The sequence below is a fragment of the Procambarus clarkii genome, chromosome 43 (genome assembly GCF_040958095.1).
Source record: "Procambarus clarkii isolate CNS0578487 chromosome 43, FALCON_Pclarkii_2.0, whole genome shotgun sequence".
In the NCBI taxonomy this organism is placed as follows: domain Eukaryota; kingdom Metazoa; phylum Arthropoda; class Malacostraca; order Decapoda; family Cambaridae; genus Procambarus; species Procambarus clarkii.
In genome coordinates, this window is record NC_091192.1 from 19,018,550 (window position 1) to 19,043,397 (window position 24,848).

Sequence of the window (24,848 nt, forward strand, 5' to 3'; positions counted from 1 at the left end):
AACACAAGACACAAACACGTCACTCAACACCCATGGCGTGCAACACAAGACACAAACACGTCACAACACACCCATGGCGTGCAACACAAGACACAAACACGTCACTCAACACCCATGGCGTGCAACACAAGACACAAACACGTCACTCAACACCCATGGCGTCCAACACAAGACACAAACACGTCACTCAACACACCCATGGCGTGCAACACAAGACACAAACACGTCACTCAACACACCCATGGCGTGCAACACAAGACACAAACACGTCACAACACACCCATGGCGTCCAACACAAGACACAAACACGTCACAACACACCCATGGCGTGCAACACAAGACACAAACACGTCACAACACACCCATGGCGTCCAACACAAGACACAAACACGTCACAACACACCCATGGCGTCCAACACAAGACACAAACACGTCACAACACACCCATGGCGTCCAACACAAGACACAAACACGTCACAACACACCCATGGCGTGCAACACAAGACACAAACACGTCACAACACACCCATGGCGTGCAACACAAGACACAAACACGTCACAACACACCCATGGCGTCCAACACAAGACACAAACACGTCACTCAACACCCATGGCGTGCAACACAAGACACAAACACGTCACTCAACACCCATGGCGTGCAACACAAGACACAAACACGTCACAACACACCCATGGCGTGCAACACAAGACACAAACACGTCACTCAACACCCATGGCGTCCAACACAAGACACAAACACGTCACAACACACCCATGGCGTGCAACACAAGACACAAACACGTCACTCAACACCCATGGCGTCCAACACAAGACACAAACACGTCACAACACACCCATGGCGTCCAACACAAGACACAAACACGTCACTCAACACACCCATGGCGTCCAACACAAGACACAAACACGTCACAACACACCCATGGCGTCCAACACAAGACACAAACACGTCACAACACACCCATGGCGTGCAACACACCCATCAACAGACAAAGCATAAGCCCGTATCATACACTAGCCCACAGTGGCCTTGCCTCATGAAACCAGTCTAAATTTGTGGTCTAAAATGAGCACCCTCGTCAGAAAGGCGGTAATTTACACGTAATAACCTAAAGGAATGTTGCACCGGAGTTTCGGCCAGAATAGTGAACTGGTCAAACCAGGATAGCACCGGTTGGCAGGAGGTATTGATAAAAACTGTACCACGGCAATATCACACGGGCCAGCATGGGAGAGGCTACAGTTACATCAATAATGCACTACAGTACACCGAGCACAACCTTCACCACACCTTAAGCAACACCTCCAACCTGACCCTAGTATTGCAATAACAATTCTGTATAAATAAAACACGCACGCACGCACGCGCACACACACACACACACACACACACACACACACACACACACACACACACACACACACACACACACACACACAAGCTGCAGGAATGGTCGAACAAATGGCTGTTACGAGTTTAATCCAAGCAAATGTAATGTAATGAAGATAGGGGTAGGAAGCAGGAGACCAGATACAAGGTATCACTTGGGAGATGAAATACTTCGAGTCAGAGAGAGAGAGAAAGACCTGGGGGTTGATATCACGCCAGACCTGTCCCCTGATGCTCATATCAAGAGGATAACAGCAGCAGCATATGCCAGGTTGGCTAACATAAGAACGGCCTTTAGAAACTTGTGTAAGGAATCTTTCAGAACATTATATACCACGTATGTCAGACCAATCCTGGAGTATGCGGCACCAGCATGGAGTCCATATCTAGTCAAGCATAAGACTAAAATGGAAAAGGTTCAAAGGTTTGCCACCAGACTAGTACCCGAGCTGAGAGGTATGAGCTACGAGGAGAGGCTACGGGAAATAAACCTCACTTCGTTGGAAGACAGAAGAGTTAGGGGGGACATGATCACCACATTCAAGATCCTCAAGGGAATTGACAGGGTTGATAAAGACAGGCTGTTTAACACAAGGGGCACACGCACTAGGGGACACAGGTGGAAACTGAGTGCCCAAATGAGCCACAGAGATATTAGAAAGAACTTTTTTAGTGTCAGAGTGGTTGACAAATGGAATGCATTAGGAAGTGATGTGGTGGAGGCTGACTCCATACACAGTTTCAAGTGTAGATATGATAGAGCCCAATAGGCTCAGGAACCTGTACACCTGTTGATTGACAGTTGAGAGGCGGGACCAAAGAGCCAGAGCTCCACCCCCGCAAGCACAACTAGGTGAGTACACACACTGTCTGCGCCTGAGTGTCATAATTCAAAGTTGGAGGCCAGAAGCTTGAGTTTGCACTCTGAAATTTGCAGGGGGAGTGGTCTGGGTACACGACGGACATAGGTTGGTCGGGTTAGATGTTTTAAAGTCAAGTTAAATGCTTTAAAATGTGTTTACCCCCCCTCCCCCAAAGCGATCGTCATGAAGTCTGAAATATATCTGTCCAATGTTAGAGGAAAGAGGCTTGAGCCTTGCCTCGCCCAAATTTGCAGGCATACAGGACATACCTAGGCTGGTCAGGACAGGCCCAAGTTAAATGCTTTAAGAAATATTAGCATTTATAACCCCCTGCCCCCTATCCCAGGCTACCTTCATAAGTCTTGAATAGTCAAGTGTGAAATAAGGCGTGTGGTTAACGTGGAGTTGTTACTGAAACCCCTTAACCGCTCGACCAACACGACCAATTAAGGTGTCCTGTACGCCAGCAGAGTGCTTCAGGCAGTATGGGTTCGAGTCACTTCTGGGGTGTGAGTTTTCAGTTGCATATAGTCCTGGGGACCATTCAGACTTGTTCGCATTTGTGTTCCTCACATGTGCCCCAAAGAATGAGGTGATTTGATAAAATACCATGCCTAAGATTACGAACCGAGTGCCGGCGGGGGGATGGAAATACCCTCGGCTACCATCCTCTTTTGTCCGGTCGTGTTGGTCGAGCGGTTAAGGGATCATGTACGCCAGCAGAGTGCTCCTGGTAGTATGGGTTAGAGTCACTTCTGGAGTGTGAGTTTTCAGTTTATATTTTATTATATATATATTATATATAAATACACACACACACACATATATATAAATGCTACAACTTGATGAGAACACACAGAGTAGAGTAAGAGGTGTTGGGGTGGAGCCAGGAAGGGTGCGGGCCAAGTGACTAGCGCCAGGACACATTAAGCGGACACACGCGGGTTCACAACAATGGAGGGAAACATACCACACCTACTTATTCTTACTCGCTGGCTTCAATGTTAATGTAGAATGTAAGACCATTTAATAAACATGTAACTGATATCCAAGTTAATTTTGTGTCCAATCAGCAAAAGGCTTAAGTGTCCACTTAACTGACTTAACATAAGTAATAGATAAGATATATCCACTAAGATAAGTAACCATTTACCTTATACTTAACCATTTAAGTAACCACCCATATCGCAGTTTTGTTTGGCCTTATTAATTTGAGATTCATACCGCTAGGAGCTTGCCGATAAGTATGGTTACCTGGGGGGTCAAATACGACCTCGTAGCGCTCCAGAGATCGTAAACTGTTTAGTAAATACAGAAACCCGCCATGATTGAGGGAAGCTTGTGCAGCTCTCGTCAATGGACACGGAAACGCTTGCACCTAGATTGTACCTAGATGGGGTTGTGAGAGTTCTTCTTCTCCCCAAGCCCGGACTTGGAGTTTGGTGTGTAACAAAACTAATTTTCAACCACACATTTTCAAACATTAATTACTCATCAAATGAACATCCGTCACCTTGGCTCAGACACAAGATCTGTGATCCACACTAACAGCCCCATTCAAAGCTGGAGAAATTACTGACCTGGAGAGCGTGCAGAGGTATTTTATTGCGCGAATGCATTCAATAAATCATCTAAATTATTAGGAACATTTAAATTTCTCAAACTGAATTCTGTATGACGCAGGCGAGAGATGTACACAACAGTTTACACTTGCAAAAATTAATTGGGACTGTTCCAACTCTGCGCGCGCGCGCGCACACAACTTGACATGAAACCAGGAGGCACGGCAGGAAGTGCAAAATACCCCTGTTAATAGCAGAGGTGCAATACGTACGCAGAGACTATTCTATCAACATGAAGGTCCAAGACTGTTCCACACACACACACACACACACACACACACACTCTCCCTCTATACATAAGAGGTAAAACAGGCCGGCCTCTCACGGTGTCCAAAAGAGAACGTTACAAATACCTGATCAGCCAGACTGATACATACGCCAGACTACAAGGCGTGGCATCTAACACCCTGGTTGAAAAAGGAACCAGAAGGCCTGTTAAGAGACCGGGCCGTGGGGACATTAATTCCCGGAACTAATGTTGGTTAGTTAATACTAACCTGAGTTAATCAACACACATAGGTTAGTATTACCCGTGGCTCTGTGGGTACGTTTCCAATATTAGCCTCGGCTCGAGAACAAGTTCCACAGCTCGAAAGCAAATCCCCAAACAAATTTATAGTCATAAAACTTGAATTGTGCATAAAAATTACTTCCAAAATGGCCGCCACTATTGCCCAAACAAATTGGTATATTAGCTCGTCAAAAATATATCTACGTACACCATTGAAATTTTTAGATGAATTTAAGTAAAAAATTATAATGCTAATCGTCTTAAGTAGAGACGAGAAGGTTATGGTAGTGTGTACAAAACAATCCCGTTGAAGAGCAGTTGCATTACTTGCATGGAAAGAGACAAGTCTATTAACATCAAATACCCAAGACTTTTCAACACTGCCACCACACAAGAACCAGTTGATTGACGGTTGAGAGGCGGGACCAAAGAGCCAGAGCTCAACCCCCGCAAGCACAATTAGGTGAGTACAATTAGGTGAGTACAAGAGGTATAACAGGCCGGCCTCTCACAATGTTCAACGGAGAACTTGATAAACACCTCTGAAGAATACCTGATCAACCGGGCTGTGATTCATACCTTAGTTTGAGAGGAGCCGCGTCCAACAGCCTGGTTGACCAGACCTATCAACCAGGAGGCCTGATCATAGACCGGAACCATGGCAAGGTTAAGTGCTGCTAAATACAAAATACATCAATACATGTTAAACAACTTGGTAAGAACTACACTATGGCACAACTACAAGTACCCGATATGTTGTCTTCTATAATTGTGGTTAGTCGATACCATTTACTGAAAGCATTAATAAAATACGTGCTTATACGAAATATATACCAACATATACTACCCCGAATATATACCAATATATACCGAGCCTCGTATATGCTAGCAAAACATTATGAGCCGAAGGTAAACTTGGATACAAGCACATTAGTGTTAGCACGCTGGCTTCTGGGACCCATGTTAGCACACAACTCCCCCCCCCCCCACCCCTCCTCCTCCTCCTCCAATAAAATCCATACCCAGACCTTTTGTAAGCAATACAAAAATATATATACCTTATTAGTTCGTTTATTTAATTATTCGTACAGCTTTAACATTATTGCTTAGGGTTGTGGTGAATGAGGAGATGTGACCGGGGCGCCAGGATGTGGTAGCCTATCCTCCTGTCCACGACCACTGAGGGGGAGAGGGACGGTCGTAGTCCTTCCTGGGTCGTCGGTCATCCACTGATGGTCAAAGCGGTTGGGCTGCACTCATATCCCAGCTCATGGTGCTCATATTCCTTCCTGGTGCTTTATAGTCACACAAGCTACACACTACAAGGTGAAGGGACGACGACGTTTTGGTCCGTCCTGGACCATTCTCATTCGACTTTAGAATGGTCCAGGACGGATCGAAACGTCGTCGTCCCTTCACCTTCTAGTGTGTAGTCTGGTCAACATACTTTAGCCACGTTATTGTGACTCATCGCCTGCACACACGCTAAGGACTTCTCCCTCACCATCCTCCTCACGTTATTGTGACTCATCGCCTGCACACACGCTAAGGACTTCCCCCTCACCATCCTCCTCTCCAAGACTATGATGCCACCACACTCCCACAAATTATGTACCAATATATGACCCGTCTGGCAACACTGACAGGAATAGGTTTCCAGTGTGTGAAATAACAGTTTTGTCTTCAAATATAAATATTTTATATACCTAAGCGTTGGTGCGTAGTCAAGCCTAGACAAGGTTAGGTAAGGGTTTCTTGGCGACGTTGACAGTCTGCAGTACTGGCAGTAGAGGCGGGGAGCGAGACACCTCCAGTTATGAAACAGTCCGTCCTCTTAAGGTTTCTCAACGTCAAGAAACTGTCGTACTTTAACCCTTATTCTAACCTACCACAGGACCCAAAACAGAAAACGGGACATTGTCGATTTCGCGAGCCGTTACCATATTCTAGTACGACAATTTATGGTATTGAGTAAACTGAGCGTCAGACTGCGACGTTCTATTAGGAGCATACCTGGAGATGGTTCTGGGGGTTGGTCTACCCTCCGGGGCCATGCTCGACTTGTGATAACTTGGTCCAACAGGCTGTTGCTTCTAGCGGCCCGCAGGCCCACATACCCACTCCAGCCTAATTGGTCCGGCACTTCTTACAAGAACTTATCTAAGTGCCTCTTGAAGACATCCACCTTTGTTCCAGCAATATTTCTAATGCTTGCTGGGAGGGTGTTGAACAGTTGTGGACCTCTGATGTTCTGTGTTCTCTGATTATGCCTATGGCACCTCTACTCCTCACTGGTTCTGTTCTGCATTTCCTTCTGTACCTTTCGCATTGAATTTTATAACTAGCTCATCAAGATTGTAATTTTTTAGTTAAATGAATTGTCTGGTTCAGTCCCTGAACCCATTATGTGCCTCTAACCCTTTCCACTACCGTCCACAACTACACAGGATGGGTATGGGTTGCATAATAAATTAACTAAACTTTCGCTCCAGTATGTTGTTATTCTACTGCCCAATTTTGGGACCTGGCCCTACAGTATCTTCCATGTATATATTATTTGATACCTTTTTCGTCTCCTTTCCAGAGAGTACATTTCGAGAGCTTTGAGACTGTCTCAATAATTTTGACGTTTTATCGTGTCTATGCGTGCCGTATGTGTTCTATGTATTCCCTCTAATTCAGAGCTCTCCCCCGCTCTGACACGGGAAGTGAGTACTGAGCAATACTCAAGACGGGACAACATCAGGGACTTGAATGTGTGTTGACACAAGTGGGTGAGTGTGTTCTCTGAACTCTGATGGGACACTTTGCCCAACACTCCCTCACGCGCCTCTGACTTGTCACGTCACCACTGTTCCCCCGCCCCAGGATATCCTGTCCAAAACTCTTATTCCAGGAGCACTAGAAGTTACAGAACTAAAAGTTACAGAATTACGCTTAGTGGTCCATTTCCTCGAAGGATATCATCCTACCTCCAATGGCTGGTCAGTAAGCCAGGGAACACAGCCTTACCTATAATAACTATAACGGAGAGTCTGTTACGTGTTAGTCAAGTGGACTTTATTGTCCACGGCTTCTCTCAGGTACAACAGAACTGTTGTGTACCAAAAACAACAGGTGTAGTCAGGTGTTTGACCTTGAGAAACAAATTTGCATCTATGTGCAAGAACAATTAATGACGAAATTAGCACGACTGCTATCCTAGTGTGTTGCACAAGCCGTGTACAGGCAGGTGTCATTAGCAGTCAACAACCCACATGGTGGACGCCATAAACGACGCTTCATACCGTGTAGCGGTGGGCGCTCAGCAGAGGGCAGTGGTGGCGCCCCTACAGGTGGCCACACTGTACCACCACACTCCCGCCACCTCTGCACCTCCAGACGCGTGTAGCAGAGGCTGAAGGCGCGGGTTAAACACATTCCAGTGGGTAAAGGCGTCGTAGTCAGTCTGTCAGAGACCGGTGCCTCTACGGTGATGTGATCTACAGTGCACCTTTATCCATCGACTTGAGAATAGTCCAGGACGGACCGAAACGTCGTAGTCGTCCCTTCACCTTCTAGTGTGTGGTCTGGTCAACATACTTTAGCCACGTTATTGTGACTCGTCGCCTGCATACAGTGCCCCTCTTGTAATGTACCTACATATTTGTGCCTGTTGGACTTAGCGCTTGGACCCCCGCCTTTCACACTGTCGGTTGTTTAATGTACTGGCTCCCGACCTATTTTTCCTATCATATCTACTGCTATATATTTTTTTATCTCAAACACATGCATCCCCAAGATGAAGTACGCAAGAGCTGACTAACTCCCAGGTACCTATTTACTGCTGGGTCAACAGAAGCAAAAGATAGACTACCTAATTGTTTCTGCCTCGACCGGGAGTCGAACCCGGGTCCTTGAATTGTAGTGTGTTGCAGCCAGCGTGTAGCGCGAGGGTTGGTGGCCAGGAGCACGAGAACCACACACACCAGTTTGTAAGCCTTCCTCGTGGCCACATTCATCACGACGCTCCGTCAACATGAGAAAAGAACTAACATTACCTTCTATTTAGGAGAGAATAATTGTACTTAATACTATGTTTTGGGCCAAAAATTTGAAAAATAATGGTCTTCCCAGCCGATAGAATACCAAAATCAATGTTAGAAAAGGCCCTCAGCCTCTCTCTCAGCGACTCACAGTGGAAACAAGCCTTCCTTGTCAGACTTGGGGGGCCTCGGCGTTCGCACAGCAACACAAATTGTTGTACCAGCGTTCCTGTCCTCTTCAGTGGCATCTGACAAACCTTCTCTGCCAAAGCACAGGATGTCATGCAAGACACAGTGAGGTTAATGACATCATTAAGAGGAGCCTTACCACAGCCGGTTGTCCAGCAGAGAGAGAGAGAACCTCGTTACCTAATGCCCCACAACTCTGACGAGCCTGTCGGTCACCCAGACGGGATCATGAACCCCTGGAAGAATGGTACACAGTTGTTGTGGGACTACACTTGCATTTCAACTTTGGCCAACACCTATGTTGACTTCAGTGTTGCACAGCCAGGTAGTTCTGCCAATCACCGGGAAGCAGCCAAGTCTCGTAAATACAGATCTTTTGATCGCCACTACAATTCTGTCCCCATTGCTTCAGAGACACTTGGTGCCTGGGATAAAAGTGCTGCTAGCTTTTCAAGGAGCTGGGTTCTAAGCTAATTGAAACAACTATAGACCCTAGAGCCGCCAGTTTCCTCTTTCAGCGCCTTATTGTGGCGATACAGAGAGGAAATGCTCACTGCATCCATGGTTCCTGCCCGCCATCTGAGGAGCTGGAGGAGCTCGACAACCTGTGCCTTGTACCCTGCCTGTAACCAATGTTGAAACCCTATTAGCGTAATGAAATTTTAAATAAAGATACACCACCACAATATAGGGGGAGTGGTAGAAGACGGTATGTGGGTGAAGGCGGGGGTCCTACAAGGCTCCCCGGAGGCTGCATATCGTCGTCTTTGAGGTAGAAGCTCCCTACACACGCAACTAGGAGGTGGTACCCCCTATATTATATATTATTATTATTATTATAATATTATATACATACACACACTTCCCCTTATTTTCTCTTAATGTTCTCTTTTTGTAAACAATCATATGTAACTGTATAACCTTGTATAATAGTGTACAACATAAAAAGGGGGGGGTAGGAGAAGCGAACACTCATACGTATTCAGAGTTAAATGGCAAGATTTTCTCTGAATGCTCTGTGTTCCCGCCTTTGAGGCTGTGGGTCCCTACAATTGCACCAGAGGTGGTCCCCCCCCCCTATATATATATATTTGTTATTCTTTACATTACGTAATAAGAATGTGTCTGGACAGCCTCATTGCTCACACTACGACACGTGAATGTCTCCAGTTACCTGCCTGCTATAGTCAGTCCTGATAATAACACCCACCACCTTCAACCGGACGAGTCCAGACACACCGATATATTTTGTCATTTTTACGAATGATAATATTTGAGGAGCACTTTAAGCTCGGACATTATTAATCAACACGCCTTGACTGTGGTTTGTGACCTGCGGCGTTCTGCCCACAAGCCTGGCCTTGGGTGACAACCTGGGTGGCTTAATCTTGTCTGGTGATAACCTGCTCCGTCAGGCTGTTGCTTGCAGCGGCACGCATCTCCACCGCAACCATCCTGATCTAGCACTTCCTTCAGGAATTTGTCCAATATGCCCCTTGAAAACTACCACTCATAACAACTCAACAAATAGCATCAATACTCGTATTAGTTCTAAAAAAAAAATGATCAGGCGAGATTGGATTGGACAATTATTCATTATGATAAATATCGTGAGGAGACATTCATATATGGGACTAATAGAGCAAGAACTGGGCAATGTGAGGCAATACATTGCCTCCAAATGTACTCACTAGAAAGGAGACGAGAGAGAGATACCAAATAATATACACATGGAAAATACTGGAGGGCCAGGCCCCAAATCTACACAGTAAAATAACAACGTACTGGAGTGAACGATATGGAAGAAAATGCAAGATTGAACCAGTGAAGAGCAGAGGTGCCATAGGCACAATCAGAACACTGTATAAACATCAGAGGTCCGCGGTTGTTCAACGTCCTCCCAGCGAGCATAAGAAATATTGCCGGAACAACCGTGGACATCTTCAAGAGGAAACTAGATTTATTCCTCCAAGGAGTGCCGGACCAACCGGGCTGTGGTGGGTATGTGGGCCTGCGGGCCGCTCCAAGCAACAGCCTAGTGCCCCAACCTCTCAAGTCAAGCCTGGCCTCGGGCCGGGCTTGGGGAGTAGAAGAACTCCCAGAACCCCATCAAGCAGGTTGTGATGTTATAGTGGCCAGAATACGTCTGGAATATAGACGTATCTGGCAGCTCAAAACCCAAATGTCGATTACAGAATGTGTCAACTTTGTGAAAGAAAACACGCACTCCCTTGAACATTATATTGTAGAATGTCCCATATTGACTGACTTTCACCCTCTTGGGCTGAGATATGCTGAACTCTGTAAATACTATATGAATACTAGAACAATGATATATTGGACTTGTATTACATGGACTTGTATTGAGGCGCAGGGGCCTCATAGCCTGGTGGATAGCGCGCAGGACTCTTAATTCTGTGGCGCGGGTTCGATTCCCGCACGAGGCAGAAACAAATGGGCAAAAAGTTTCTTTCACCCTGAATGCCCCTGTTACCTAGCAGTAAATAGGTACCTGGGTGTTAGTCAGCTGTCACGGGCTGCTTCCTGGGGGTGGAGGCCTGGTCGAGGACCGGGCCGCGGGGACACTAAAGCCCCGAAATCATCTCAAGATAACCATAGTCAATCTTGGGTACATCTATTAAACAATGTATTGTACCTAAACAATATGCCATATATCTATTATACAATGTATGTACCTATAACCTGAGCTTGTAAACGCATCTTACTTATCTTCAGTGGTTAAGTGTTTAATAACACACAAGTTTCTATAGAAGCTATCTTACCCTGTCAAAGTAGGAGATACATAGGTGTATGTATATATATATATATGTGGATATGTGTAGGTATGTGTATATATATATGTGTATTTGTATACAGGGTACGTGAAAGCTGGTCAAAATTACATTTCACCTTTGTAAACGCACATTAAAGACGCTATGTAAAAAGACACATCGAACACTATGTAGAACATTCGTAAATCTGTAGGTTAGATAAGCATTTTAATAGCACTACAATCACCTTCTGTGGTTGATTGTTCAATAAATCATTGAACTATATGTTTAACACATCTCTAACCCTTTCCATGGAGGACAAGAAAATGTATATATGCTGGTTAGCATTGTAAATGTGTGGCCACGTCTGTGGTAGAAAAAAACTTTTGCTCTGGCAATATTTCTTATACTTTTGTTTAAGTCGAGGAGCCTCTGACCCCTGGTGTTCATAAGTGTGAATATGACACCTGTACTCTTCAGTGGTTCTATTCTGCACTTCCTGCCATATCTCTTATTCCAGTAGTCATTTTACTGTACATATTTGGGACCTGACGCTTCCACTACACATAATGGGCATAACTGGCCGACCCATCACAGTGTTCAAGACAAAACGTATTCTACGGGCTATTCTTGCCCGTGCCACACCTCGAAAGGATACCTGATCAACCAGGCTGTGATTCATACGTCAGGCTACGAGCAGCCGCGTCCAACAGCTTGGTTGAGCAGTCCAGCAACCATGAGGTCTGGTTAAGGACCGGGCCGCGGGGACGTTGTGCCCCGAAATCATGGCAAAGTGAGGAGGGTTGGGGAGGCGAGGTGCGAAAGCTTTCTAGCTATGTACACCTGGTGCTTTTAAAGTCACTTCTTGAGTGTAAGCCACTCAAGAACTTCACCAATCAAAGTCGCTTCTTACGGGCTATTCTTGCCCGTGCCACCTCTCGGGTGGCTTAATCTTTCATCGATCAAAGTCACTTCTCTCTAGTTTGATATGTCGGATTTCCAACCATTCACGTACATTCCAATAGTTGACCATCCGCGCCGCCTACCAGTAATTACTTTCGTGGTACAAGTTTTACTACCGGCGGGGAGCGAGCCCAGACACCGCTCCAGGTCATCCACACTCCCATCCACCCCAAGCTTGTCCCAGGAACCGTTATCTTGAGGTTATCTTGAGATGATTTCGGGGATTTTCAGTGTCCCCGCGGCCCGGTCCTCGACCAGGCCTCCACCCCCAGGAAGCAGCCCGTGACAGCTGACTAACACCCAGGTACCTATTTTACTGCTAGGTAACAGGGGCATAGGGTGAAAGAAACTCTGCCCAATGTTTCTCGCCGGCGCCTGGGATTGAACCCAGGACCACAGGATCACAAGTCCAGCGTGCTGTCCGCTCGGCCGACAGGCTCCCCATACTAGACCGTAACTAGCCAAGCCGTACTTTCAAATATTACATGGCATTTTGATGTCAACATCCCCAAAGAACAACATAAGATCTACCATAAATCATAGCGGCTTACAGACAACCACGTTTTCTGTGCGTGGGTCGCTCGGTTAGGTTCGGGTGTTGTAGTGCACCATTTTCTGTCCGTTGTGGCAATTTGATAGAATAAGCTGATTCGGCTAGGGACTTTTTTCTTTTTGTTTTCTTTTTAACAGGAAGGACATTCCTGTTTGTGCACTCTGGTAATGACTGACTTTGAGGCTGCGTGCAGAGGCGTCTAACAGCCTGGTTGACCAGACTGTCAACCACCCAAGAGACATTAACAGATCGCGGGCCCTCGGGAGAGCGCTGAACCAATCCATGATAACTTCAAAGAGATCTGTGATCTGTGTGTTCTAGATCTGTGTCTATCTAGAAAACAACTTATTGATAAATATTAAATTACCAATCTAAACACAAAATAAGATTCAAGATAGGATGATAAGCCCCAAGATGCGGGGTGGGTGGCAAGTGTAGCAGCTGAGCGTCTTGGTGTTATTCAGAAGACAAGTTGTGGCGCGGAACTGACCTAGTCTAGAGAGATTAGTGCTCTGGCCCACTACAGGAGCCTGGCCCACTACCACGCTCCTCCTCAACTTGGCAACCTTCCAAAACAAACAAGTTACAGACGGCCAGTCTGCTCAGTTTTTGTTTTAGAAAGAACATCACTTTGCTAAAGTGGATCATCGCAATTTATCTATTATTCGGTAAATGTTCAGTTTATTTAAATATTACTCAGTGCCACAGGACGGTAATGTAACATTGAGGGATGTGGACTGGTCGGGTGGGATCACGGCCCCGCTTCTTGCAAGGCCCGCGTCCGATCCTCTATGGTCTTAGTGTCTGGATACCATTGCCGGCTCCTATCCTGTGCCTGTAGTCACACTGGCTTAGTGCTGTGCTCTACTATCCCAGTCTTACCCCCCCCCCCCCCGTGATCCCCGGTGGTGGTGACGGGCCGTACTCGGGTACAGGCTAGTGTGTACCCCCCCGTGATCCCCGGTGGTGGTGACGGGCCGTACTCGGGTACAGGCTAGTGTGTACCCTCCACGACGGACACCAGGTGTGTACTCGCCTAGTTCTGCTTGCGGGGGTCGAGCTCTGGCTCTCTCGTCCCGCCTCTCAACTGTCAATCAACTGGTGTACAGATTCTTGAGCCTACTGTACTATCATAACTATAATTGAAACTGTGTATGGAGTCAGCCTCCACCACATCACTGCATAATTCCATCTGTTAACTACTCTTGACGAATTTATCTAATTCAATCAGAAAAATTGTACTGCCGATGCACATAAATACAACATAGGGCTAATTAATCGAGGCGGCGGCGGGCTATCGTATAATGGCTACCTAATCTAGACAATTGCAATCACTCTCATACCTTTAATCTTAACCAAGATGTACTTAACCCCACGTAAGTACCCGAGAACGTCTTAGTAGCACCAACAATACTGGGTACTCTTTACACCGGTACTCTCTACTTCACCGTTGGCAGACACCATTGCTGCTCTTGCTAATACCTCCCTGAATTATGGAGTGGATCAAGCAGCCAAGCTCCAGCAATACTCACCCAGCTCACACCTCTTGTGGAAGTGTTGGCAGTTCTCAGTGTTGGAACACTGCACATTAACCCAACTATAATATTGGGTTAATGTTCAATTTACTAAATAAGCATTGTAATATGTTAATAAATATCTCAAAATAAATCTTGGTTTTACTGCACCAACGGGTTGTGAACTATACAAAATTTAAACATTCCTCAGATTGTGTATACGAGAAAGTTTTAATGCAGAGGACCGCAAGATGTGTATTGATATTGGTGTGTGTTGTGTCACATTAACGCCAAGCAAGTACATGGTGAGTGAGTAGAATCTCTGAGAGCCATTACCAGCCAGGGAAGATTCGCTACCTGCAACAAAGAGTTCCAAGTAGCACGGGCTATGGTGAGCCCGTAGTAATTTGAATTTATCCAAGTATACACGAAGACCGGGGAGTATTGAAGAGCGGGCCATCCTTGGCCTGGCGCTACACACACTGTTAGGTGAAGAGGAGTAAGGGAAAGATGTGAAGAGGAGTGAGAGAGAAAGATGTGAGGAGGAGGAGTAGTGAGAGGGGCAGATGTAGCACTAGTACTTGACGGCATGTGTGAAGCCGTTGGTATTTTGCGACATGCCGGAGTGGCGACGTGGGTTTACTGCGGCATTAGTCTGTGGGAGTCGTCGCTGCTACCAATATGTCGGTCACATGTGTGTGTATGTGTGTATGAGAGACATGTTGACCAAACCTCCAGATAGCCACTTATCACCCGCAGCATTGTGTCACTGACCTCTAGGGCTCCTAATCAACCACTCCAGAGTTGCTTTACCCTCTTGCCCCGTGTTCTAGTTTGGCCACCGTGTAAAAATGCAACTGCAGGCGATGAGTCACAATAACGTGGCTAAAGTATGTTGACCAGACCACACACTACAAGGTGAAGGGACGACGACGTTTCGATCCGTCCTGGACCATTCTCAAGTCGATTGTGAATGGTCCTCAAGTCGACAATCGACTTTAGAATGGTCCAGGACGGACCGAAACGTCGTCGTCCCTTCACCTTCTAGTGTGTGGTTTGGTCAAAAATGCATCTGTTTTGCCTAATCGGAAACGTACGAACCCAAGCAACCCCACATGGAAAACGTCAGTTTTACGGTGCTTTCACTTGACCGGGATACGTAGCATTTTTAACATATTGGTCGAATTCGGGAAAAATGCGACTAGATGAAAGAACGGGTTAGATTGAAGAGGCGTGGCCGCCCAGTGCGCGCACCGCAGCTCCAAACAATGTGCGCGCCTGCCGCAGACTCAAGCGATCGGCGCTAAGCTACAGTCTCAACATTTTCTATTGTTAGAACAATGGTTGAGCAGCAGAAACGGTTGGGCTTCCACCTACCACAACACCGACGACAACCACTCGGCTCCGCTCTCCCATGACGGATGAAGAGAACGCATAACACTGCATATTATCCAAGTCGCTCCTCCAGGTAATGACCCAACCACTTGGGCTGGACGGTAGAGCGACGGTGTCGCTTCATGCAGGTCGGCGCTCAATCCCCGACCGTCCAAGTGGTTGGGCACCATTTCTTCCCCCCCCCCCGTCCCATCCTTAATCCTTATCCTGATCCCTTCCCAGTGCTATATAGTCGTAATGGCTCGGCGCTTTCCCCTGATAATTCCCTCCTTCCTCCAGGTAATGGATAACTACTTGCTGCCGATATCCACCCATTACAAGCAACGGGTCGTTGACACGTGACACCGAGCAGTAACCCCTTGTCACATGGCGTAACACACACACACACACACACACACACACACACACACACACACACACACACACACACACACACACACACACACACACACACACACACACACACACACCCACCCACCCCCACACCACACCCACATACACCCCCACACCACACCCACATACACCCCCACACCCACATACACCCCCACACCCACATACACCCCCACACCCACATACACCCCCACACCCACATACACCCCCACACCCACATACACCCCCACACCCACATACACCCCCACACCCACACACACCCCCACACCCACACACACCCCCACACCCACCCCCACACCCACATACACCCCCACACCCACCCCCACACCCACATACACCCCCACACACCCCCACACCCACATACACCCCCACACAGTCTTGCACCACAATCTTACTATAACCAGGGGCCAGATTCACGAAGCAGTTACGCAAGTACTTACGAACGTGTACATCTTTTCCCAATCTTTGACGGCTTCGGTTACATTTATTAAACAGTTTACAAGCATGAAACTTCTCAATAAACTGGTGTTATTGTTATGAACAGCCTCCTTGTGCTTAGAAGCTCAAACCCGTCAAAGACTGAGGAAAGATGTATAGGTTCGTAAGTACTTGCGTAGCCGCTTAGAAGTGTATCCTGTGGTAACTCCAGTTTGCCAGATCGCCGAAGATCAAAATTTGGTTCAGTTCCATGCATGGTGGTGGAGAGAGAGGAAGGGTGGACGAAGGGTACGAGCAGCCTCACTCCTGGTCACTCCTGGTCATCACACACGTGACATACACCAGCCCAGTCACAGGGCCTCTCGCCCTGTGAGTTACGTCACAGACATCCTTCCATTGGTTATACTTGGTCACGTAACAGTATCGTCCACGGACGTGACAGCTCTACCAGGCACCACCATCATGTACTTGACCGACATACAACAATTACGTACACTGCGACATCAACCTCGGTTTATACATCCTAATATAATACTCATGATGGCGTGAAGTAGTTTACCATAACCAACAACTGTACGCTAGCATATACAAACCACACATCACAAACAACAAACTAGCAAGTTTCCGTCCGTCCTGGACCATTATGATGTCCATTGTTGTTGTTGTTTAAGATTCAGCAACTGGGAACAAAAAGTTTCAAGTAGCACGGGCTATGGTGAGCCCGTAGTGGACTTACCTGGCACAGGAGAGGGGCTGTAACTGTGTGAAGTCAATTGATTGATTACTGATAGATATTATGCCACAAAGAGGTGGCACTTGCATGAGGTGGCACGGGCATGAGGTGGCACAGGCATGAGGTGGCACAGGCATGAGGTGGCACTTGCATGAGGTAGCACAGGCATGAAGTGGCACTTGCATGAGGTGGCACAGGAATGAAGTGGCACTTGCATGAAGTGGCACTTGCATGAGGTGGCACTTGCATGAGGTGGCACAGGCATGAGGTGGCACAGGCATGAGTAGCCCGTAAATTATCAAGTGTTGCGACTCATCGTCCGCAACTCTACGCTATATTCACCATTTCTTTTACAGATCACAACTATCTTGTGTGAAGATCTACTGCCCTGTAGTTTACCAGACGCCTTGGATCTAAAATCATCTCCCGCTATATTTGAACCTAAACATAGTCCTTATTTAAGTTCATAGTGAGTAGGCAACTTTGCTTCTGAAATGCATTATCATCTATAAAAGATAAGTTATCGCCAAACTACTGTACGACGCTTCACAAAACTCTTAAGAATGAACACTAAGGCACACTTTAAAACTGGGAACATAATTGTGTCATCTTGAGGTTATCTTGAGATGATTTCGGGGCTTTTTTAGTGTCCCCGCGGCCCGGTCCTCGACCAGGCCTCCACCCCCAGGAAGCAGCCCGTGACAGCTGACTAACACCCAGGTACCTATTTTACTGCTAGGTAACAGGGGCATAGGGTGAAAGAAACTCTGCCCATTGTTTCTCGCCGGCGCCTGGGATCGAACCCAAGACCACAGGATCACAAGTCCCGCGTGCTGTCCGCTCGGCCGACCGGCTCCCTTGAAGTCCAACATGAAGGGTTGTGGAGTGCATGGGGGAATTATCCACGCTACTCCATATTGTATACACAATGGCAGTGGGTTTATATATTCCCATTGTAGCACATTGCAACTCATGCCCAGGATCTGTGGAGTGAGAGTAGGTTGTGCTTTTATCAACCCGATCACGAGGGATGTTGTGTGTGTGTTATCTTCCAGTATCAGACAGGAGATGAGAGAGGTCGTAGTCCCAGTCACGTTGTCATGTATCCAAGTGGTGTACACGAGGTTAAGTGGTGTTAAGGGAGGAGTTGAGGGTTCCCGCGGTGGGGTATTACTTGGCACGCAAGAGGTGGGGTCACCTCTCACCCACCTACATTATATAAGAGTGAAGGAGGAGGTCAATGCGTATATATCAGATAGTGAGATTGTAAGGCTATGCCTGCTGATAGAGTGGGCGTGGGCGTGCTTGCCGGTCACATAGTGGTAAATCACATAGTGATTTTCAAGAGGAAACTAGATTTATTCCTCCAAGGAGTGCCGGACCAACCGGGCTGTGGTGGGTATGTGGGCCTGCGGGCCGCTCCAAGCAACAGCCTGGTGGACCAAACTCTCACAAGTCAAGCCTGGCCTCGGGCCGGGCTTGGGGAGTAGAAGAACTCCCAGAACCCATCAACCAGGTATCAACCAGGTATCAACCAGGTATCAACCAGGTATCAACCAGGTAAATGCTACAAGGATCATCAGCATGTAAAAGCTAAAAGAATCATATAAAATCCAGGAGAGGCAAAAAGAGTAACAGGCGATCAATGAAATAGAAAAAATATTTCAGATTTCTCTCTATGCAAAATCAAGATCAAAAACTACTTCTACCATCGGGCCCCTGCGCAAGGGAGATTTGACTTTCACCGATGACAACAAAGAAATGAGCTAAATACCGAGAAATCAATACGACTCAGTTTTCAGCGAGCCACTAAACACACTGGAGATTGATAACCCAAATTAATTTTTCATGGATATGATACCAACATCAACATATATCAGATGTCACCCTATCCTCACTGGATTTTGAAGTAGCCATAGAAAGTATGTCTATGCACTCTGCACCAGGCCCCGACTCTTGGAACTCCATATTCATCAAGAATTGTATAAAACCATAATCACAGGCCCTTCACATTCTTTAGAGACAAAGCCTAGATACTGGCGTTATCTCTGACATACTAAAAACAGCAGAGATAGCACCACTTCATAGAGGAGGAAATTAGGCAGAGGCAAAAAATTACAGACCGATAGCACTAACATCACACATCGTACAAATCTTTGAGAGAGTGCTAAGAAGTAAGATCACAAAATACATGGAATCACAGCATCTCCATAACCCCGGACAACATGGTTTCAGAACAGGGCGCTCTTGCCTGTCACAGTTGCTGGACCACTATGACATGGCATTAGATGCCATGGAAGACAAGCAAAATGCTAATGTAATTTACACAGATTCCACAAAAGCCTTCGACAAATGTGACCATGGTGTCATTGCACACAAAATGCGTTCAAAAGTATTACCGGAAAAATAGGTAGATGGATCTACAATTTCCTGGCTAACAGAACCCAATGTGTAATAGTCAACAAAATAAAATCCGAACCATCAACCGTGAAGAGCTCAGTGCCTCAGGGTACTGTGCTTGCTCCAGTACTTTTTCTCATCCTCATATCGGACATAGACAAGGACACAATCTATAGTATTGTATCCTCCTTTGCAGATGTCACTAGGATCTTTGAGAGTAGACAGCATAGCGGACACGGCAAACCTCCAAACAGATGTAAATCAGGTCTTTTTGCGGCTAGTATGTGTATGTCCATGAATACACCAACATGGCAATACCAGTTTCGCCAGAATTATTTGAGGCTTTTTTTTTTTTTTTTTTTTTTGCTTAATCTCTAGCCTATAACGTTCACCAACAGCTGCCAACATACTGACAGCAATAGCCTACGAGGCAAATATTCACTCGCTGCCGAAGCGCTGCATTTGCCATGTCCCTCCAGATCACTTGGGCTGGACGGTACAGCGAGTTTCTCGCGTCATGCAGGTCGGCGTTCAATCCCCCAACCATCCGAGTGGTTTGGCACTATTCCTCCCTCCCGTTCCATCCCAAATAATAGTCGCGATGGCTTGGTGTTTTCTCATGATAGTTCCCTACCCTTCCCCCTTCCAACGCCCCACACACCGATGACTCCAAGAGTGAATGTTTTGGTGATAGATGGGGCACAAGAACGTCCCTACTGACCCGGCAACAGATATGATGAGCCGGTTATAACCGGCCACGACACGCAGCCCGCCGGCCGCCAATGTCGAGGAGTGAGCCAAGTCTTGCCGGGTATTTTACACCCACCACAGTAGAGCAGCACTTGCCGGGTATTGCCACAAGCCCTGAAAGTGGCGATTTTCAACATTCAAGCCGAGAAGGTGGTAGGTAATGTTAAGGGTAATCTCGGGAACAACCCGTCGGTTTTACTGCAAATGTTATCTTCTCATGCAAGCGAAATGTTGAATTTAACAGAAATATTATTTTATGGTGTCGGAGCAGCGTTTATGTTTGGGGTTTTGAGTAAGCATTTTTCAACTGAACGGTCTGCACGCCAGGGATGTTCCCTTTTATGATTCTATCTTATCTTTCAATTACCTCTGTACTAGGCACACGCTAACTTAATTGTTCCACCCCCTTCATGAAGCTATGACACATCCTGTGGCTGGCTATGGAGACCATACCACTATGTCTGTGTCGACAGAAGACTCGGTGCTGCACGTTCAGGACGAGTTAGACAACTCTGAAAGGCCGACATGTGTTGCAATTAACTGGAACAAAACGTGCATCATTGGGCTTGGAACAGGTTCATGGTTCCGGGTTGTAGCGTTTCTTTTAAAACACTTTTTCTTTTCTCTTCTTTAGAGCGCGTTTATAGGCTCTCCGAATTTAATGATGTAAAACTTACAATAATAATAACAATAATAATAATTATTATTATTATATTTCACTCTGTTGGGGGCCAGGTAGCCAGTGTATATATAAATGTCAGGCTTCTAATACTGCAGAAAAATTAAGAATGCAATAATTATGCCACTTTCTGATTACATTTTTTTGTGGGAGGATAGGCAGGCAGGCACGAGGTTACAGTGGGAGGATAGGCAGGCAGGCACGAGGTTACAGTGCGAGGATAGGCAGGCAGGCACCAGGTTACAGTGCGAGGATAGGCAGGCAGGCACCAGGTTACAGTGCGAGGATAGGCAGGCAGGCACCAGGTTACAGTGCGAGGATAGGCAGGCAGGCACCAGGTTACAGTGCGAGGATAGGCAGGCAGGCACCAGGTTACAGTGCGAGGATAGGCAGGCAGGCACCAGGTTACAGTGCGAGGATAGGCAGGCAGGCACCAGGTTACAGTGCGAGGATAGGCAGGCAGGCACCAGGTTACAGTGCGAGGATAGGCAGGCAGGCACCAGGTTACAGTGCGAGGATAGGCAGGCAGGCACCAGGTTACAGTGCGAGGATAGGCAGGCAGGCACCAGGTTACAGTGCGAGGATAGGCAGGCAGGCACCAGGTTACAGTGCGAGGATAGGCAGGCAGGCACCAGGTTACAGTGCGAGGATAGGCAGGCAGGCACCAGGTTACAGTGCGAGGATAGGCAGGCAGGCACCAGGTTACAGTGCGAGGATAGGCAGGCAGGCACCAGGTTACAGTGCGAGGATAGGCAGGCAGGCACCAGGTTACAGTGCGAGGATAGGCAGGCAGGCACCAGGTTACAGTGCGAGGATAGGCAGGCAGGCACCAGGTTACAGTGCGAGGATAGGCAGGCAGGCACCAGGTTACAGTGCGAGGATAGGCAGGCAGGCACCAGGTTACAGTGCGAGGATAGGCAGGCAGGCACCAGGTTACAGTGCGAGGATAGGCAGGCAGGCACCAGGTTACAGTGCGAGGATAGGCAGGCAGGCACCAGGTTACAGTGCGAGGATAGGCAGGCAGGCACCAGGTTACAGTGCGAGGATAGGCAGGCAGGCACCAGGTTACAGTGCGAGGATAGGCAGGCAGGCACCAGGTTACAGTGCGAGGATAGGCAGGCAGGCACCAGGTTACAGTGCGAGGATAGGCAGGCAGGCACCAGGTTACAGTGCGAGGATAGGCAGGCAGGCACCAGGTTACAGTGCGAGGATAGGCAGGCAGGCACCAGGTTACAGTGCGAGGATAGGCAGGCAGGCACCAGGTTACAGTGCGAGGATAGGCAGGCAGGCACCAGGTTACAGTGCGAGGATAGGCAGGCAGGCACCAGGTTACAGTGCGAGGATAGGCAGGCAGGCACCAGGTTACAGTGCGAGGATAGGCAGGCAGGCACCAGGTTACAGTGCGAGGATAGGCAGGCAGGCACCAGGTTACAGTGCGAGGATAGGCAGGCAGGCACCAGGTTACAGTGCGAGGATAGGCAGGCAGGCACCAGGTTACAGTGCGAGGATAGGCAGGCAGGCACCAGGTTACAGTGCGAGGATAGGCAGGCAGGCACCAGGTTACAGTGCGAGGATAGGCAGGCAGGCACCAGGTTACAGTGCGAGGATAGGCAGGCAGGCACCAGGTTACAGTGCGAGGATAGGCAGGCAGGCACCAGGTTACAGTGCGAGGATAGGCAGGCAGGCACCAGGTTACAGTGCGAGGATAGGCAGGCAGGCACCAGGTTACAGTGCGAGGATAGGCAGGCAGGCACCAGGTTACAGTGCGAGGATAGGCAGGCAGGCACCAGGTTACAGTGTGAGGATAGGCAGGCAGGCACCAGGTTACAGTGTGAGGATAGGCAGGCAGGCACCAGGTTACAGTGTGAGGATAGGCAGGCAGGCACCAGGTTACAGTGTGAGGATAGGCAGGCAGGCACCAGGTTACAGTGTGAGGATAGGCAGGCAGGCACCAGGTTACAGTGTGAGGATAGGCAGGCAGGCACCAGGTTACAGTGTGAGGATAGGCAGGCAGGCACCAGGTTACAGTGTGAGGATAGGCAGGCAGGCAGGCACCAGGTTACAGTGTGAGGATAGGCAGGCAGGCACGAGGTTACAGTGTGAGGATAGGCAGGCAGGCACGAGGTTACAGTGTGAGGATAGGCAGGCAGGCACCAGGTTACAGTGTGAGGATAGGCAGGCAGGCACCAGGTTACAGTGTGAGGATAGGCAGGCAGGCACCAGGTTACAGTGTGAGGATAGGCAGGCAGGCACCAGGTTACAGTGCGAGGATAGGCAGGCAGGCACCAGGTTACAGTGCGAGGATAGGCAGGCAGGCACGAGGTTACAGTGTGAGGATAGGCAGGCAGGCACCAGGTTACAGTGTGAGGATAGGCAGGCAGGCACCAGGTTACAGTGCGAGGATAGGCAGGCAGGCACCAGGTTACAGTGCGAGGATAGGCAGGCAGGCACCAGGTTACAGTGCGAGGATAGGCAGGCAGGCACGAGGTTACAGTGTGAGGATAGGCAGGCAGGCACGAGGTTACAGTGTGAGGATAGGCAGGCATGAAAATATTATAGTTTTTGACAGTCAGGATAAAGTAACATTTGGAGTTAATGGTTCATAACACTTGCGTTTTCTGAGAATGGTATCAACTGTGTGTTAAGTTGCGTTTCCTTTCTAAAATAATGTATATATGACAACTGTGCTCTATATAATTTAATAAAGATGTTCAAAAAATATTTGAACAACTTGAGTACATGTCAACATATTTGACCGAAACATTCTATACTAAAATATTACAAATGGTTATCCTGCCTCTGTTTCCTCGTCCATCTTCCTCCACACACACTTTCCTCAATCATCTCCCCTTATATTCCTCTCCCTCACACTTTCCTACCTTCCCTCCCTCCCTCCACCCCTAGTTTATCATCATACACCTTGGCCCTATTTGGCCGAATGATTAACTTTTCAAAAAACACTTTTAAGATTTATCACATTCAAGGCAAATAAAGCCATGAAATCCCCAGAACGTTTGTCTTATGTTATCCCAGAGAGGCGGTGTCCCCAAGCACAGGACCCCCCCCCCCACCCTGGTGGATGGCCCCCCCAGTCACCACCTCTCCCCCCATGGGGAAATACCCCTGGTCTCTCTCCCCCTGGGTAATGGTCCCTGGCCATCTTGTACTATTACAAGTGTAGAGAACAAGAAGGCAACAGAGGCAACAGCTGTACCTAAACTGTTAGGTCTAATACATCAGTAGAGTAGTGAATGAAGCCTAACAGTGCGCTTATTAGGCTACGATTGATTATATAAACATTAACTTTACAACCTTATCTAACCTACCCAAGTTTTTTTTTTAGAATGACCATAAGTTGTAGAAAACGAACTTTTGAGGGGGGGGGGGTGAGGCAAGGGGTCCATTACCGCACGTTGCAGCCATGGTTGTTGCAAGTACTGTCATTATTGGTGGATGGGTTTACATTATTAACCGAGGGTTCCATTGGGTTTATAAGTATTAAGTTACTGAGCGGCCGTTACTGGTAAATCCCAGTATTATGGGCGAGCAACTGCGCGTGCAAGCAAAACTCTGGCACTTTTGGATAACATGTTCTGCCAACTGCCACCCTTTTCTGGAACATAACTGCTATTTGGAGCAATCTC

At 47.6% G+C, this 24,848-nt stretch overlaps 1 protein-coding gene across 1 annotated transcript in view; it reads right to left on the reverse strand.

Annotated features, from left to right (window-relative positions):
* The window catches only part of LOC138350006 (ferredoxin-dependent glutamate synthase 1-like), a 109,526-nt gene that overhangs the window by 73,357 nt on the left and 11,321 nt on the right, over positions 1 to 24,848 (reverse strand). The gene's annotated exons all lie outside the window — the stretch shown is intronic.